At 42.2% G+C, this 20,273-nt stretch overlaps 1 long non-coding RNA gene across 1 annotated transcript in view; it reads left to right on the top strand.

Annotated features, from left to right (window-relative positions):
* Gm11999 (predicted gene 11999) overlaps window positions 1-20,273 on the top strand; it is a 43,433-nt gene that overhangs the window by 20,735 nt on the left and 2,425 nt on the right. Inside the window, exons 2-3 of the long non-coding RNA NR_166812.1 lie at window positions 11,217-11,289; window positions 11,548-11,676. This is a non-coding gene — a long non-coding RNA (predicted gene 11999). The remainder of the gene's footprint in view (window positions 1-11,216; window positions 11,290-11,547; window positions 11,677-20,273) is intronic.

Raw genomic sequence — 20,273 nt, 5'->3', positions numbered from 1 at the left:
CTTTTCCTATGGAGACAATGCAAGGGAAGGCAGGAGACAGAAGGGAGAGGAATGGGTCTCTCCCAAGGCTGACGACATTCTGAAATGTGACACTGAAGACTTGTCGGCCTTAGTAGTAAAATCTTCAGTTTGGCTAAGTTTACTTTTCATTCCTTACCCTAATCCATTTCCCCCTTGTACGAAATTCCCATATACAAACTGGGTATTATGATTTTTGTCTCTGTAAATTCAAAAATTAATGATGAGAACAACTACAAAATATAAGACTAAGGAGTTAGATATACAGAGGGAAGAGAAAGAAAGGGAAGGGAGGAAGGAATGAAGGAAGGAAGAAAGGGTGTACCTTTGCAATCTTTCTCTGCCAGCAAGTCAGGGTACAGCACCAGTGAATCTCAGGCATAGGGCTACTATCACTTATCTGATGTTTAATCAATGGTTGTTGATTATTCAATTTACTGACCAGTAAATAACATATTCAATTTTAAACAGTTAACAAATGAATTCTTTTAGGAGAGATAACTCTATTTTAAAAAATGTTATTGCAAAAATGGCCAAACTCACCATTTAAATACAGACGTAGTAGGTAATGGATCACAGAAACCAGGAGCACAATATTCAAGCCATTTAATGACAGTTTAGGAATAGGATCTCTATTATACATGCCTGGAGTTAGAATATACTGCTTTACTGCTTTCCAACAAGAACACTTGTAAATTCCCAATTTAAAGCTAATATATTTAAGCACATGAATTAGTTAGAGTGGGTATCCGTGTAAGAGAATAAATTGGGCCAGAGACGTAGCCATTGTAGTAGTGCTGTGCAAACCTGATTGCTGGCTTATTAAAAATTCTGGGCTAATGTTCTGGAAAGAATGAATTTGCTGTTATAAAAATCTTCCTGCCTCATGATGCCTGTGCAGCTGAAACACCATGTCTAAATTTAGCACATGCTTGAACAAGGAGATTAATTGAATTAAGAAGTATTTATTAAAGAAGAAATAAATAGCTCTTACCAATTAATGAGATCAATCAGTCTGACCACTAAAGAGCCAGAGAGGTGTGGCAGTGGTGTGGGCTTTGCAGATATAGAGGCCGATAGGCCGGACTCCAGAGCCTGTGGATCCATTCATGAGCTATATAAATCTAGTGAGGAAGGAAATGAAGTGTAAAGAGAGTAATTGAGCCATCGTATGATCAGATTAGAGGAACGCATCACCTCTGACTTACCTCTCTTTCTCTTTCTTCCTCCATCTACCAGGCACTTCACTTACACATTCCTCTATATTGACTATTAAATATGTTCTGTATGCGCAATGATTGATAGCTGCCACACAGTGACATTTACCAGTTTGTCACTCTCTGGACTGCAGCAATATGTGGATAATGGTTCCCTTCTGTTTAGAACAGTCATATCCCGTTTAGACATTCTGAAGATGCACAAAAGTCACTACCTGGAAATGTCAGTCTGACCATCAACACATAGATTTAGGCTTTCTTCACAACACTACTTCTTTCTAGAAAGTTGTTATTTCTGCAATTTGAAGGAATAGAGGGAACACTCATTTGATGCATCTAATACATCAATTTCTTGCTTCATGGGTTATAAATAAAGTGAAGAAACTTTCCCCCCAGAGCATTACTTCCTGTATGTGCAGTATAGCTGTTTTTTTCGATGAGCATCATAAGGATAACTGGACTGATTGATGGGACATAGGCTAAGCCAGGGGGAACTCCGGGAGCTATCTGGTCACATTACTGTGGCCAGGACAGCCTCTGTGCCTGAATTTTCATCAGAACCTGGTAATATCTTCCTTGTAGCTATGGATGTGCCTAGGTCTCTCACAGGATAAATGTTGCCTGGTCCTGTCTCCAGGAAGGTGCAACCCAAGCTGTCCAAATGGCTAGTATTTTCTGTAAACCAACTGTGAACTAGACATAATATGAGTAGTTATTTATGCATCTCTGAATTCTCTTAACACCTTTGTCAAAAACACTTCGTCTGTAAAGATGGATAAAGCTCAAGTCTCTATTGCTGGTTATTTGTGAAGTCTGGTAATTAAATCTTGACACACTTACTGTCTCATCTTCCATAACCTCTCTCCCTTTGCCCTTTCAGCCCAGCAGAAGGCAGTACCACTGCCCTACAGACTACTGTTAACAGGAGAGATGCTTACCAGGCAGGTCCTCCAGACTCTTGCTCTACTAACTCTTGCTGCTTCTGCTCCTAGGAGAGGAAGGGATGGGAATTAAGAACATGGTGTCATATTTGGATTGGAATCTTTCCTCTTGCTCTACTTCCCTGGTTTAATTATTTAGTTTCTCTGATGTAAAATGTAAGTTTAGTTTTCTCATATGTAAAATGTTAGTAATGGTAGTATCTTTCCATATGATTGCCAAGAACACTAAATGATCTAGAATTTTAAGGTATTTAAATGCATGCATGACTCTCAGATCTAAGTCAATGGAGTTGTGATGGTAAAATGGGCATATAAAGGAACTGGAGTGGCATCTGGCTTATGTCAAACTCTCAACTGAACATGGTATTCTCTAAGAATTTAATATGTTCGTCCTACACAACTATTCTTGTGTTTTCTCTGACTTCAGAGATTAGTGTCTTTAAACTTCTTGACAAGGCAAGAGTAAGTTTTCAAAAGTCTCTTGGGGAAGCCACAAACCTTTATGTGATTTCAGGATTCCTTATGTGGTATGTTTTAAGGACAGGATCCTAAAGCTGTGTGTGTATGTGCACATGTGTTGACTCCCTTTAATAAATTGTTACTGGACAAATAAGAAAAGTCTTGGTCCCTATCTCAAAAAAGTATTCAGTTCTGAACTGGAGACTGGGAGGTTGCTTGTGGGTAGGCAGTGCCTATGGAACCGTCTCTCCATGGTCCTGCACTTTAGGAGGGCTGCCCTTCTTCATTGTGCAGCAGTTTGTGGCTGCAGGAGTATTCCTGCTTTGCATCAAGGGTGATAACCACAGACTGTTAAACCTTCCCACTCACTGCAATGCAAGCATGCCCTGAACCATGGCATCGCATAGGAACCATCCCACAGCAACTTCACAGTCCTGCAGACAAAAGAGAAGTCTTGGTATAATGGCCCTTTGGTTCCCAATTAAGGGAAGGGGTTGTATTAGACATAAGAAAATCACTGAAGTATACCCAAGTAATTTAAACCACCACTCATATTTCCATCTAGCTTAAACAACTGGAAATCCTACAAAGTATGTAGATAGTATATATAGTGCAGACAGTGATAATTGTATGGTCAACGCCACTTTCCTGGTCTTTCTGATTCTTGTTATAAGAATAGAGAAAAGTTTGGTACAAGCATGAGTGTGGACAGTTGTCATGAAGAATACCAATATGTGGTCCATCTAGGCTGCATTCTTGCAGTGGTCTACCAAATTTGCATTACTACTGATAGCAAAAGCTAAAGTGACTTTTGATTACACGTATGAGAATAGCTACTGGGTCTTCAGTCTATGTCTGACACCATTCTTTGTTCCTTTAGTTGGAGCCCTGGTAATGCACACAAAGTGTGTAATTGAAGAGATGACACGGAGCGTTTTGATTTTCTTTTTTGGTCAGTGTCTTAATTACTAGGGTTTCCTATGTTGTTGAAGTGTCCTGGTTCCTGTCCAGCTTTTCTGCATCACAATGGATATTCTTCTCTTGTGCAAAGTTCAACTTAAATGAAATCCCAGTCTCTGTTACTACATGCAGTTGTATTTAGCAGGGCCAAACTCTTGTATCTATATAGCTTTGGTTGCAGCTGAATTCAAGAGGACTATTTTTCTTACAGTGTAGCCTTTCTAGAACATTCTGGCAGCTTTCTTCAGACTTGACCATGACTTTCTCTCTCCTGTTTGAAGGCATTATCTCCACAGGATTTAGTGTGAGGAGAAACAGGGTTCTTACCATGGCACATTCCACCTACTGTGAATGTGGTTCTCCATTCCACCCTGACTCTGTCTACCCCCACCTACAGCAGCTGCAGGCCTTTGAGGTTTTACTGTTTAACCCCTTCACGCCCACTGATAGTACTGTTTAGACCATGTTTCACCAAATGAATGGAACGTAAAGATGGCACACATGTTTGAACACAGCTCAGGACCTCTTCCGATGAATTTATTTAAGAAGCAAGCACTTTTAAGATAATACAAGGCTTCCAGGTGTGGCCGTGGGCTGTTTGCATATGAGGTATACTCCTGGGAGTCAATTCTGCAGCCTGTAATGGTTTTCAGATTGGGCTTTTTAATAGCAGAGGCCGAATAGTGGCAATACTTCCTTTACTTAATTCTATGTTCATTTTTAGCACACGCACAGACAGCCCAGCTCGTTATACATTTATTACTCTGCAATGCATTTGGCAACACACACAAGATTCCCATAGCTGTCCATAACAGGGAACTCACACTGCTTGAACCAGACCTGTCTCATCCCCTCTGCAGTCCCATTAAGTTAAAGAGTAAATTATTAATAATGCTGACTAAAATCAAAGCTCTAAATGACACAAACAAAATTAACCAGCACTGGGAAAACAGAAGCATTTAAAACAACAGAGAAACATTTGCTCTCACAGTGGAACACATCTTGACAGTTATCAGAAGGTATTATCATGGACCATCGTGAGAGGAGTAAATGACTACAGAGGCTGACAGGAGAGAAGGGAGCCTACGGAATTCATTAACTGCCTGTGTAGCTTCATAAGCAGACAGTGATATTAGGGCAATGGTTTGTAAAAATGATGCTTTCTGGCCTCTTTATTCTTTTAAAAATAATAGGAATAAGTCTGAATTAAACAATTTCGATTTGTTCTTAAAACAAAACAAAACAAAACAAAACACAACCAAACCAAACCAAACAAACAAACCAAAAAACAAACCACAGAGTCCAGATTTAGGGGCCCAAACTTTCTTCTTAAAATAATTGCTAAGTCTTAAATTCCTCATAAAACGATAGTTATTTTCTAAAGCTTATTTACAATGATCAGCAGAGAACAAAGAACCCACAGCAGGCCAAGAGATCCTAGATGCCCAGTTGCAGCAGGTGACCAGTCATTCCAGAGAGAAGGCAGGGTCTTGATGAAGCTGCTCAGGTTTGTAAGTCAGTCTGTAACCTGGTCTGGACTTGCAAGAAGATTGGGCCAGGAAAAGCTCAGGCTTTTAGACAGGCTTAGCTTTCCAGTCCATATTTTGGGTGCTAGTGTCCTGCCACCAGAGGAGGGAGAATATTTTTCTTCAAACTGCAGCCTAAAGTAAAGCTTGACTTCCACAGGCCTCCATGAAATGGTCTTGGCTTCTTTTGGGAATCCTACACTCTCACTACTATAGCTATGGTAGCATGAGCCCCAGTGATATCAACCTGTGGGGCACTGATATATTTGACAGTAGAGTTAGTGCTAGGCTCAGTTCATTTCAACTCATAGGAGGTTTGCACAAGAACCACTCACAGAGGTGGATGCTGGCTAGCAATGTCTTGTATAGGAAATCCAGCATGTCCATGTATCAAGAGGGGAAGCACAACAAGTTGCTTCAAACCTACTTACACCCTGAGATGTACAGGAAGGATTCTGATAGGGAAGAGGACATTGTCCTAATAGGCTGTGGGAACTCCTTAACCATGGGCCACCATCCTACACAGGCCAGTCCTTCTTGAAGATTCGCTCCTTCTAATCTCGACAGGTCCCTGAAGCTTGTGCCTGTCTGTTCCCAAATTTCTAGTGAAGGTCACAGGCTGATCCCTGTCTAGCTTTGGGTAGCAATGTTGGTGCAGCTGTCTGATCAGGCTCCTGCATCTCCCCTGCACGTGCAATGCAGTTTGCACTGCTCTAAGCCACACTTGCCTGGCTGAGTGGCCCTGTCAACTGTCCTTCCAGTAGGTGGGAATTTCACTTCCTTATTTCCAGGCATAAATAATTGCAGATGCAAAATTGGGGCCTTATTTTAGACACAGGCGTTGAGAATGTGACTCAAAATATTCAACAATATTTTTAATCCTGTTTTTTAAGTATGAGGAAGCCTGAGCAACTTGCTGGTCAAGGCTCTGGATTTGTCAAGCCACACAGGTCAAAAAGGCGACAGGTGGGAGATGAGATTTCAGTGCTGCATGCAACTTGTGTTTTACTTTTGTTCCTTATTTCCCGTCCCTTATAAAGAACTATTCTTAAACATACCACTGCACCCAAGGCTTTAAGAGCCATTATCCCATCAATGATAACATATCCTGGGGTTCATAGCTTACTTGGCTGCATCTGTCTGGCACATAACTTTCATGGGATAGTGAAAAATATGTATCTCTTCCTTCAAAAAACATGTAGAAAACACATTTCTCCTCTTTTGCTTAAGGTTCCTTCTTCCCCTGTAACAGCATTTTATTGGGCCACTGAGTGGTATATCCCTTGGCCAGGAGAATATGCAGAAGAGATAGCGGGTGCACACGCGTGCGCGCGTGCGCGCACGCACGCGCACACAAACACACACACACACACACACACACACACACACACACACAAGTATTCAATTCAACTCTTCCCCTTCACTATATAGGTCCAAATCATTCCCATGTCCTGGGTCCCCTTGCTGCTAGGTAGGTTGCTGAAGGAAAATTTGGCCAAAAGAGGTGCTCAAGTATTGGCTCAGTGCAAGCTTCATTGCTCCACTGGACTTCCCTGACAAAACAGAAACTTAAGACAAATTGGTTTCAGGACTGTGACCTCAGGATATGATGGACCCTGTTGCACACTGGCACGTCCAGGAATCCTGCCATGCTGGCAGGCTTAGTGGATGACTAAAAGAAAGACAAGGTGCAGTGGCTTGGGTTTACCAACACACAAAGCCTCATATGTCTGGTCTTTGTGAGTTATGGTAGTTGGACCTTCGGATATCTCATCTCTACCACCTGGGTAGCACCAACTGCTGGAGAATTTATGAGCACAGACACCTTGGGGCTTTCTTGAGAGAGGTGATTGGTCAGAGAAAATGGAGTGCTCTGGAGTTACAGCCGCCCTGACTCCAGCCTGTGATTAGGCAGCTTGGGTACTGTCAGCGAGGAACCACAGGCAGATCGGACATGGCAGCTGCAGATCTGCCATTGGCCCAGCTGACTGCCTCTGGTCTGGAATGTTCTTATTATTCTTGTTCTATAACCAGGTGGCTGAGGGAAACCAGGGCCTTTCTGACCTCAAACTGACAAGCATAGGCTCTGTCCCTCTAATGATCAAACTCTGCTAAGCACTAGAGATGGAGGACAGATACTGCTGGTACAGCTCTTCTTCCAGGGCCTATGTCCATGACAAGAGATGGGTTATTTCCTGCACACTATAGGGCATAAAATTCTAGCACACAGCCCTGGGAATGTGTTCTATTGAAACATTTGCTCACAACTGAATGGGAAAGCAGGAGGCCAAACTGCCCTTGGGTCAGGGTAAACACTGCTCTTTCCTGGCTCCAGTTGAGTCATGTAAAAGAAGGTGATTAATGAGACATTAAATGGTGTGTATGTTTTAAGGACACAGAGGACAGGGGCTCTCAGAACCGCAGGAGCCTGTGGTTTCTGAAATACTGGTGGGTGGCTTCCTGTAGTTGCAAGGCATGCTGGGGAGATGAGATAGGACAGGCCCCACCTAACTCCCTTCATACGGATTCTGGCAGTTTGGCTCCTGCAGCCTGGTCTGACCTGCTGCTCCCATGCAGTTAGACTGGGGAAGCAGAGCAGCTAGCTATCAGCCAGACAAGTAATAGACATCTAATAAGGTCACGTGGCCAGAAACGCAGAAGCCCACAGACCAGTTTCTGGGGGCAGAGATCGGAAGCCATTCACTTTATTTTGTGCCTGTAGACAGTGACTTTAATGTTATGTAAATGTAGCCCTTAATTCCTAATGTCTGGAAATGTGTGTGTCAGGGCTGTGGCAGCTCAGGTTGTGGATGATCCAGACGACGGTGTGTGTGTGTGTGTGTGTGTGTGTGTGTGTGTGTGTGTGTGTGTGTGTATTCAAGGAAAGCTTGTGATTACTAGCCTCTGATTTCCTTTTTCCATGACAAGATTTAAATAGGACAAGACAAGATGATGAAAACTGAGGGGTAAGCCAGTGTCTGCGGAAGGGGCCTCTCTGGAGAGGGGAAAGGAGGTGGAAGCTCTGGAAAGCAACTGCACTCCTGGTTTCAAGGCACAAAGTGATACCCTCCTGGTCAGAATCACTTATCTAACTAGAAACACCGGGAAATCAGCATGAAGGGCAAATTTGTGTCTAGGAAGATGAGCACCATGTGACAGAGGCTTGCCAGAGAGTCATATGTGTGGGTGGCAGTGGAGTGCAGAAAGAAGGGCCAGTGGTAAATTCCCTCCAAGCAGGTGGAAGGAACCAGCAAGGCAGTGTAGGCCCCAGCTGCCCACTTTGTCTTCCCACAGGAAGCCTGTGGCCTAGTGTAAGTCTAGCCCTATGGTAGCTGTACAACCAAATGTCCTGCTCTTCGCTGTCCTCGGGTCCTCAATCTATCTCTCTGGGGACAGTTAGGATCCGGGTTAATGTGATGAAATTTGTCATCTCTTGAGGCACAAGCAGCCCAGGAGCCTAGAGCCTGGAATGATGGTCTCTCTAAGATGATCTGAATAACCAAATGCTCACACTTGAAGCCAATTCTTTGCTCCTAAAGTAGCCTGTAATGCTTTTTATTCTAGTTTTATTGACATAGGGAAATTGTTCATTTTTTAGATGTTTTGTGATATTTTGATACAAGCATACATACTGGTCAAATAGGTTAATTGGCATGTTCACCACACCAAACATGTACTTTTCTTTGCCATACCACCAAGGATATTAGAGTCTGATTTGTCTAATTGACTTCTTTTTTTAATCAAGGGTTGTTGAAGGAAAAAAAAAACATATGGTTAAGCCTGGTGAGAAGGATTATACTGCCAGGTACACTGCAGGATGAGGCCGGGGGATGGAAAAGTTCAAGGCTTTCTAGGGCTATAGATTGAGATCAAGGCCACTTGGAGCAATGTAGGAAGAGTATGTCTTAACATAATAAGCAAAAATGGACATGGAGATGGAGTCTAGTGCTAGGGATCTTGTCTAGCACGTGCAAGGCCCTGCGCTCAATCCTTAGCACCACAGAAGAAAACAATCAGGAATGTCAATGATAGTATTTTCTTTGCACCATTCTAAAGCACATAAGAGAGAAGCTTATTTTTCTCAGAAGCTACAGTCACTATTCCTAGATCATGTGACTAGTGTAACCTGGAGATGTCCCTTCTTTGTAGTGACTTAGACAAGGAAGCTTAGAGCCAAAAGGCAACTCTTTGTTTCTCTATACCTTATCTATCCCAGAAATCCTCAACAAACTTATTTCCCTCACTTCATCCCCATATCTGTTTATATTTCACTTTATTGTTAATACTCCTGGTTTTTAAATTGTGAGCCAAATGTAAGTAATTTTGGAGTTAGGAGAATCATTGGCAACTAAATATAAATGATGTCAGCTGTTGGGCTCCTTGGTCATTTCTGCTGGCTTCCCACTTACACACTGTAGGTAGAGGTGTGGGTGACTACCTTTCCTAAGACAAGCAGCTAGCCTTTCTCAGCTTCACAAATCAGTTCTGTGGTATAGTCAGCAATTCCAGCTGTGGAAATTCCACAAGGTATGAAAGAAAATCATTTTTTGCTCTTAAAGAGGTTTCAAGCCATGAATGAGTCATGAGCTATCTTAGTGTCCTTTGCCTTCAACAAACCTCCTCCCACCTACACACACACTCACACTCACACATACATACACATTCTCACACACCCATCCATACACACTCACACACACCCTCAAACACTCATACACATACACTCGAACACATTCAGATGCACTCCCACACACACACTCACTCACTCCTATTATTCCTAGAGGTTGGCAAATCTAGAATCACCTGGACCTTTCCTTTACTTCCCATGACCAGCGGTTGACCAGGTCCAGTGCAGAAGTCATCTGTGGAGCCTCTCCTGCCCTTGTTCTACTTCCTGTAGTCTCACAGGCTCCTCTTTTGTAGCATCTCCCCAGCAGAGCTCATCTTGTGTACATCAGCGCTTCTGGCCTGCCGGCAATCATTGGCCTGCACCTCAAATGGTCAATACTTGCTATGCATTCATTAATAAATGTCTCTGAATTCCATTCAGCCCACAGTTGTCATCAGCCACTCCATCTGACCTTTTTGGCCCCATTATCCCAAGGATTCTTCCATGTGGATTATATTGGTCAACTGCAACTTTGATATTATTTTTTAATTGTCCATACCTCCCTCTTAGAGTGTAGGTACCAGGAGAAAAATGATCACAGCTATCTAGTTACCTTGATATATTTCTTAAGAGCTGTTGGAGAATAAACAAAAGATTGCTTGTTTAACTAGCTCTGGTAGCCAGGGCCTAAGCATTGTTCCTCTGAGCCCTCCCTGTGGCTTTCCCTTACCTGACTCCTCCCTAATTCTCCTACGTTAGAGCCTGTCTAGTTCTCCTAGAATACTGTTTCACCTTTAACTTCCCTTAAAAGTTCCTCTTTCTAAGTACAGGGCATAGTTCCTACTGCAGAGCTCATTCTGGAAGTCGTCCTGGGCTGGTCACATTTCTAGCATTACTTTCCTGGGCAAACCATGCCATCCTAACATATTAACTTCTATGTCAACCAGCAATTCATCTGCAGTGTTGGTCATTCTTCACAACGTTCTCTCTTCATTTCCTGCCATCCTCACATTTTCAGGAAGGAGAGACTCCCATAGAGAATAGAAACATATTCTTTAGGGAGTCAATTTTTGATTTCAATTCTGACGTGTTATTCACAGTGTTGGTTTTTGCCCCCTCAGTAGTAGACTCTACTGGAAAAGGTGAGGTTAGATATGCAGCTAACACAGAGCAACAAGTCAGTTTCCTTCCCCACATCTTCCATTCCTTACTGTGAGGCCAGTTGCAGTCTCTGAGTCCCCAAGGGCTTGCCAGCTCCTCTGTGATCATCTCTTTACCCTTTCTTCTGCATTACATACCTATGTGCTGCATAGAATTAGACTTGAGCTTACATGGTGCTGTGTAGCTTTATATCTATAATTTCTTCTCAATTACATCTTATCCTTAAAGAACCCCCAGTAAACTTAACTTATATGCCTTTGCTTTTCAGTTCCATATCAGATATATATTCAATACATATTCACACTTTGGGATTTCTTCCACTTCATAGGTATTTACTGAAGTCTTGATATGGAAGAGGCAAGACGCCAAGGCCTGCCGAGAGAGGTATATATAAAACAGAGGTAAGGGCTTGTCTTGGGGACATTCCTGGTTCACAGGGCTTTAACTCTCAGCAAATGCCACATAGTATCATGATTTTGTTCCTTCTTTTTTCTGGAAACTAAGCCCTGTACCATTCATGTTTTATCCCGTTTCCTAGAGACTAGGCTGATAAACTAGCGATGGCTACTAATTTGATAGGTGTTTTAAAATAAGGAGAGATGAGAAAGATAAAAGATTATGATGCAGAATTCAATGGTAAAACAATGTTTCTTATTCAGTTTACAGGTTGAAGAAGATCAGGTTTGCTCTGCTGAGATCTTGTGTGAAACAAATACTTAGTGAACTTTTGCAGGTCAACTCCAAGCTCATCTGGCCAGATAGTACCCCACCACTCTATGTTGGAGAAAGTAAGTATAGTTTCTGTTTTCCCAGTACTGAGTTGCTTGAAGCTACTAAATGATAACAGAATCCAGTGACAACTCATCGAATTACCCACTCCAGGTAAGGAGAAGGACTTTATCTCTGATTCCTGACTTGCTTTTGAGTCACAGAATTTCATCCAGAAATAATCACCATTATTTTTGGAAATATTTAGAAGAAAAGTTAATTGACTGAAAAGCAAATTTGGTCCAATAGGCTCTAGGAATCTGTTTTCATGCAGATCTATTACACGGAGAACCACAGCCCCCTCTTCTGCATGCTCATCCTCTATCAGTGTTAACTTGGGGTATAGTCTCCAAACCATGGCTTGGAACAGAGACTTGCTGATCCTCAGCTCCTCACCATGTACTGTGCTAACAGAGATAACCAGCATTATACCTCCTCACCAGAACACATCTCCCAGGTGCAATGTGAGTAGACAGTAGTTGGTATTCCAATGCCTAGGGTGTGCCAGGAAGCCTTGCTAGTTTGTGGGTTCCCCCATGAAATGGATACATGTTCTCACGTGGCATTTGAAAACAGAGCAGAATATCTGAGCTGATGGCTGTGTTTACCACCCAGTTCCAAAGAAGCCAAAAGCACCAGATCCAGGGAAGTCCTCTGAACACATTTAATCTACAACTAGAGTGATGCTGTTTGGGAGGCAGCCTTTGTCAAGAAGTGGAAAGGTGACATTGTTCATCCACACTTCTGTTTGGTTCTCTCCACTTGCCACAACAAGAAGCCAAACACCAGTCACTTTTCTTCTGTGCACTCCTCCCCCCATGCCCAAAGAATTCCACTAAAGTTTGAAAGTTTTGGAAATCAAATACCTACCTAAATAGGTATAGAAAGCTATAAGATTCCAGGAAGCATTCGGTTTTCCTGATGCTTATACAGATGTTAACTGAAATGATGAACTATTCTGAGGCTCATTATGTTCCAAAGCAAGGAAAGTCAAATAACCCTTTCCTTAAAGGATAAAAAACCATTACTACCAGTATTGCTATGATTTAAGAGAAGATAGACAGAACTCTAACTTCCCATTTAGTTCAAGAAACAGATACAGTCTTCCAGTAGTCACTATGTTACATGTGGGTGTGGAGGGATCAAAATCCAATCCGTGAAAGGTTGTCTTTGCCCAGAACAGGGTGTTCTAGTTATCTGAATACCCACAGATACAGATCTCTCCCACACCGAGGTGGCATAGTTACCAGAGCTGCATCCAGGCATGCACAAAGTTCTACAGGGTTTGAAAGCACTATCACTGATTCATACATAGACGTATGCCCATTTCTCAGAATGGAAAAAGTAAGGTCAGAGCCAATTAAGAAAACATAAATTCCAAACACTAGGTCTGGGACATAACTCGATGGTAAAGCATTTAGGCCCTGTGTTCAACTGCCTGCCTCCCTTAGATTTATTTTATTTATGTGTATGAGCATATACATGTGTGTATGTATCTGTAAGCGTGCATGAAATGTGTCCGTGGAAGCCAGAAGAGAGAGCTGGATTCCTCGGAGCTGGGTTAGAGGTATTTGTAACTGATGTCAGTGCTGGGGTCTGAACTCTGGGCCTCATGATTGAGCAGCATGTGTGTTAATTGCTGAGCCATCTCTCCAGCTCCCACCCACCCACCCACCAAGGTGTAAAATGTTTTGTACTCATCCAAACGTTCTCATTCTCCTGCTCTTATCTGCAAAAGCAATAACAGTGTCATGGTTCTTCTCCCACTCAGAGAAAATTAAAGCTCAAATATACTGAATGACAGCTCTAAAGTCCTGCAGGGGGCTGAAGAGATGACTCAGAGGTTGAGAGGGATGGTGTTCAGTTTTTAGCACCTGTGTCAGGTGGCTTTCAATCACTCAGAGCTTCAGCTTAAGGGAAACTAACGCCCTCTTCTGTGCATGCAGCTATACATGTTATATAGTCACATCCCATAGGAAGTGCCAGAATCGAGACTCAGAGCATCTGAGAGGTGATTGTGCTTTCTATGGCTAACACTGAGATTAGCAGCTATGGCAGTAGAGAGTGCCATCATGCTGATTTGTGGGACCGTGAAAGGCAGCCTGTTTTCTGGTTGAGCTAGGTTTAAACCCCAGAGACCCATCAGATTAATCTGCAAGGGACAGAAGGAAGTTTGCCACACGCTCCCAGACACTAGGCTCCGGACATGAGGCCCCAGCTCCATAATTCTGTGGCCATTAGTCACGTAGGCTGTCTGAACTCCACCCCCACAGTTAACTGACAACAGTCAGGTATGCTCCTTCCCACAGTTACTTGGCAACAGCAAGGTAGCCCAGCCCACTATAAAAGGAGCTGCTTGCCCCCTCCTCTCTCTCTTGCTCTCTTACCTCTTGTTCTCTTGCTCTTACTCTTGCTCCCTTGCTCCCCATCTCTTTTCCCTCCCTTCCCCCTCTCTCCACATGGCCATGTCTGCCCTCTACTTCCCCACTTCCTCCCTCTCTCTGCCTTTCTACAATAAGCACCTTAAAACCATGGACCCTCTCTGCTCACTGGAACCCTCCATGCTGGAGCAATGGAGCAGGTTTCCCTCCAAAGAGCTGAGCATCTAACCTCCTGCTAGGAGGCCTCCCTGCACTCCAGCCATGGCTGCCAGTCAAACCAAGCAGCCCACCGACCCAAGTCTCCTCCGCCAACCCAAGCCAGCCAACCCAAGCCAGCCAACCCAAGCCAGCCAACCCAAGCCAGCCAAACCAAGCTAGCTACCCGACCAAGCTAAGGACGCTCCTCCCTCCACAGTAACCTGCCAGAGCTCTCCTTCCTGCCCCTTTTCCTTCAGATCTCAGGCCAAAGTCCACCTGAGGGTCCCCACTTTGTTCTCAACTCTTTCTAGACATACAGTGGTGTCTGAGGTGTCCGAGATTGAGAACCTGGTGTCCCTGGCCTCTGTGTGGCCCAGGGACTCCAGAACCAGCTCTTCCGCGGTGCCCAGAGGTATATGGTGCCCAAGAGTCAGAGCCCAACTCTGGTAGTTCCATGGGGACCCCAGACTGTGCCCTTTTCCCATCCCTGGAGTGGGATTCCACAGCTTCTCACAGTCCTATGCCGGGGCGGTGGTTCCATGGGCAGCTGCTCACAGTCAAACTCCCCATGTCAGCCTCAGCCAGAAGCCCTACTCCCCAGCAGACATGGGAGCCCTGCACCAATTCAATTCCCGAAAGAACACTGAGCTTGGAGATACAAACTTCTCCGTGTCTTGGTCACTTAATATTTCTGGGATCTTGGCATGCTACTTAATTTCACCCAAGTCTTCATTTAGTACTAATGAAATAGAGTGCTCTGTAAGAATTAATTAAAAAGGTACATTAGGGACCTCTATAAATGGAATATTAACATGCCAGATTCCATCTTGAGTTCTTTCCGTCTGGAATTTGCTTGCATATCTATACATGTTCTCTCTTGACAAAGTGGCTGCTTTTCCTGTTCCATCCATGGGATGACCACAATTATGTTATCTCATGTGTTAACTCATGTGTGGTGGATAAAGAACTGAAACCATGCAGCATCTTCCTCGCTGGGGTTTAATGCTTGCAGTTTGTTTCTGTTTTTGACTCTGTGATGTATATATACACCGTGAAACAAATTCATGGACCAATGCAGCACACTGCCAATAATATTTTATGATACACAGAAGGTGAAGGTAATTTAAAGTTTAGTATCCCACTAAATCTAATAGAAGAGAAAGTAGGTGGGGAACTATCTTGAACACATTGGCATAGGAAACAAATTCCTGAGCAGAACATCAATAGCTCAGGCACTAAGATCAACAATTAATACAAATCAAAACGACTCTGAGGTTCCATTTTATACCTGCCAAAATGGCTAAGATCAAAAACTCAAGTGACAGCACATATTGGTGAGGATGTGGAGCAAGGGGAACACTCTACCATTGCTGGTGATAGTGCATACTTGTACAACCACTTTGGAAAACAACTTAGTGGTCTTTCAGAAAGTTGGGAATAGTTCTACCCCAACATCCAGCTATACCAATCCTGGGCATGCCCCACTATACCATAAAGACTTGCTTAACTATGTTCATAGCAGCTTTATTCATAATAGGAAACAACCTAGATGTTCTTCAACTGAAGAATAAAGAAAATATGGTACATCTACACAGTGGAATACTACTCAGTTATTTAAAATTTGCAGGCAAATGGATGGGATTAGAAAATATCCTGATTGATGTAACCGAGATCCAGAAAGACATACATTGTATGTATTCATTATAAGTGAACATTAGCCATAAAGTACAGAAAAACCACGCTACAATCCAGACTCACAGAAGTTAAATAATAAGGAAGGCCCACAGGAGGAATGCATGAATCTCACTCAGAGGGAAACAGATATCAAGGTTGGCTGGGTGGAGGGAATTGAGGGGGGAAGGGGGTGAAGAGAGGAATGGGGATAGGGCTCAGGTGTGGGAAGAGGGGCCAGGAAAAGATTGGAAAAGAGAACAGAAATTTGACGGGGGGCGGGGCATCTCTGGCAGTAGCTAGAGACTTGGGACAAGAGAGGCTCCTGGGAGTCTTTGAGGGTGACCTTAGTTGAGACTCCTGTCAGTGAGGGATATGGAGACTGATTGGGCCATCTCCTATAGCCAGGGGGAACTTCCAGTGGAGGGAGGGAACACATCAACCTACCCACAAAACCTTCCACCCAAAATTTGTCCTGCCTATAAGATGCACAGGGAGAAAGATGGAGCAAAGACTGAGGGAATGGTCAACCAATGTCTGGCCCAACGTGAGACCCATCCTATAGGAGAGAGCCAACCAGATGCTATTAATGATACTCAGCTAAGCTTGCAACAGGAGCCTTGCATAACTGTTTCCTGAGAGACTTCATCCAGCAGTGGAGGGAAAGAGATGCAGAGACCCATAGCCAAACATCAGGCAGAGCTTGGGGAGTTGGGGATAGGATTGAGGGATCCAGAGGGGTTAAGGACACCACAAGACTTACAGAGTCAACTAACCTGGGCCCATTGGAGCTGACAGTGACTGAATCACCAACCAAAAAGCACACAGGGCCTGGACCTAAGCTCCCTACACATTTGTAGCAGATGTGCAGCTTGGTCTTCATGTGGATCCCCTAGCAATTGGAGTGGTGGCTGTCTCTTACTGTGGATGGCCAATGGATCTCTGTAGAAGGAACTTAGCTAAGTTAACCCTAGCTGAACTTTCTGGTTTGGCCTTAGTGGGAGAGGATGTACTATGTCCTTCTGAGACTTGATGTCCCAGGGCCAGATGGTACCTAAGGCGGGGGGGGGGGTTCCCATTCTCTGAGGAAAAGCGTGAGGGTAATGGGGGAAGAGACTTATGAGAGTGAGATGGACAGGAGAGGAGAGGAGAGGAGAGGAGGGAGGTGGGGCAGTTACTGGGATGTAAAGTGAATAAAAAATAAATTAATGAAAAAGAAAGAAAGAAAAGGAGAGAAAAAGAAAGAAAATTTAAATGTCCACACAAAAATTGAGGTTAGGAGGTAGATAAGCAGGTAAGGGTACCTGCCACTAAGTCTGATAATCTGAGTTCAATTACGGAAACTGATGGTAGTAGTTAAAAAAACCCAATTCCTTCAAATTGTCCTCTAATTACATGGGTTGTGCCACACACACACACACACACACACACACACACACACACTGAATGCATTTATCAAATTATTTAGCATATATCCTGCCTTCCTTCCCTTCCCCACAGTTTGTTTATTGTTCTTAGATCCTGTGCTTTCTGATAGATGTTTAGAGCCAAGCTGAAGTTGGTACCATGCCCTCAAAATCCTGAAACTGTGAACTGAACTTTTCTGCATTGAATCCCAAGCCTTAAATATTTGATAGTTATAACAGGAAATAGATGAACATATCTAATGCAGGAATGCATTAAGAACTAGAAAAATATAAAATTGAAGAAATACAGCAGTAGAAATTTGACACATTTTTATTACTATGACAGTAGTAACAACAACATTGAAGGGGAAATATAAATAAATTGGTTATTCACAAAAGTATAACTATTAATACTTCACAACTCTGCCCTGAAGCAGAACATGTGAGAAAATACTAGAAATAAATGTGTAGTGCAAAATAGAGCTACATTGTGATCTGCTGGCCATTTGTGAACAATGAGGAATCATTTCCTGGAGAGTCAGTCATAGAATACGACATTAATCACATAAGAAGATAATGTCATTCACCTAAGATGATGTTGCTCATCTAAACTATTAGGGATGGTGCACCAAATTTGTTTCACTAGACCAAGAAATAAGTGCAAAGCAACCAGGCAAGAATAAGAAGTATCCTAGTATTTGGGGCACTTGGCAGCACAAGCATTCTTTAGAAGACTGTCGGAGAAACTTAACAATACACTATTTCCCAAACAAACAGATATTAAAAGACTAATGGTGAAAACTCAATTACTTAAAATTAGCTTAGAATTGAATATAGATGTTCATTTTATTTCCGAACCTGCAAAGTAACATCATTTAATAACTCATCTAAGTAATTACCATTATAAGAGAGAAAAACCATTTTTTTCTTGAATTCTTTGGTGAAGTTTGACCTGCTTAGATGGAAGTGTGATGGTGGACTATGAGGCTTTGCCTGTCTCAAAGAGAAAGCATGCTGTGATAGTGGCAAGTCCCATGAGTCATCTATGATGACTTCTCTGGGGGCACAATAGGTTTGAAGGCTCATGTGTCACCTTCATGACACCTGTACATTTCCACAGTCTAGAACAGTAAAAATAATTCATAAACTAGTTACAAACTACTATCAAGTTTTATAGTTACATATGAAGCAACAGACATAATAGGCAACAATATAAATAATATATTATATATATGCCTAGCCCCCAAAAGAGTATAAATATACTATATTATAGATTTTCAAGATGGAGAGTTTGTAAATGGTTAAAATCAGTACTATAAGGTTTTCAAATAAAAAGATCTGTTGAAATAGGTTTCTGCATAGAATCCTAAGCATCAAATATTTGATAGTTATAACAGGAAGTAGATGTTATTCAGGAATCATGTGTGAATACTGTAAGCACATGTTAAAGGTTTTCAAACTAAGTAAGCTTGGAAAGGGCTGTGCTGAGCCAGCATCATGGATCCTGACAATAAATGCTAAAATACCAGTATGTTCAGGTGATAGACTTGTTGGCAATAGACAGTGTAATAAGCCACTTGTGCATGCTCTAATGCTTAGTGCCACAACAAAGGAACTAATACAAAGAAGCATACCTTAATACCATAAAAATAAGATGAAAAAGTTAAACAACAGGAGACTAGTGATGAGGTGTTAGGAAGGGGTTATTGCTGCTCAACAGTACAGGGTAAAAGGAGTTGCTTATGTGGTATATACCCAAACTTACAAGTCATAAAATTGATAGACACCACATATGCATGCACACATCTACACACAAAGTCATAAGTAAACGTGGGAAAATATGCATAAGCTCAACGGATATCTTAGTTATGGTTACTATTGCTATGGAAAAGTACTGTGACCGAGATCTCTATAGACTTGCCTACAGCCCAATCTTCAGGAAGATTTTTCTCAATTGGGGCTCTCTCCTCCCTGATGCTTCTAGCTTGTGTCAGGTTGATATAAAACTAGGTAGCCATGATAGATTACATCAATGCCCACAGCACAGTTATGATTCTGTTGCTATGATTTTGCAAGATACCATCATAAGCAAAAACCAGAAGAGATAATGTGTGATCGCTATTAGTTCTTACGATTCCAAATGTGTGTTAAATTATCTACAAATTATAAAAGTTTTGTTAAAAAGACATTCCCAAATAAGAAACCAACGACCCAAAAAATAATGCCAAAAATTCAATATGCTTATTAAGTAATGTTAATAATAATAAGGAAAAGAGCTAGAGGAAGGCCTAGAAGAAGCTAGGAGAAAAAAAGCTATAGAAGGACAAGGATCCCAGAGATGTGAGAGGGGAAACAGGTATATCACAAGTTCATGGCCAACTTGGGCTACCTATGTAGATTAAGGCAAATTTTGTGAGCCTCTATTTCAAAAATAAAAAGTAAGTGGGTGGCTGAGGATGTAACTTAGTGGTGGACACTTACCTATTATTCATAAAGCCCTATGTTCAATCCACAACAGTGCAAAAAACAAAGGAAAGTATTTTAATATTAAAGGTAATTGGTAAGAAAAAATAGGCTATCATTATCAAGTAATAGAGAAGTGGAGTATTTTAAAAATCAATTTAGACAAGTAAGAAAAGAATGGGAGTACTAAGAACAGAGCTGGGACAGCAAACGGGAATAGATGACAAGATGGTATATTTAAATATAAACATAAAAGTAAACTAAAAATTTCAAACTAAAAAAACGAAAAAGCTTTTAAAGGGCTGTGTTGAGCCAACATCATGGATCCTGACAATAAATACTAAAATACCAATATGTTCAGGTGATAGACTTGTTGGAAATAGACAGTGTAATAAGCCACTTACCAAGCTAAAAAACTAGAATTATCAGCTGAATAAAAGTGGTTAGAATGAAAATAGATACTATATTTCAAACTGATTTAAGAAGCCAATCACATGA

Source organism: Mus musculus, chromosome 11 (assembly GCF_000001635.26).
Source record: "Mus musculus strain C57BL/6J chromosome 11, GRCm38.p6 C57BL/6J".
Lineage (NCBI taxonomy): Eukaryota > Metazoa > Chordata > Mammalia > Rodentia > Muridae > Mus > Mus musculus.
The sequence above is the reverse complement of the archived record's forward strand: the minus strand, read 5'-3'. Positions and strand labels throughout refer to the sequence as shown.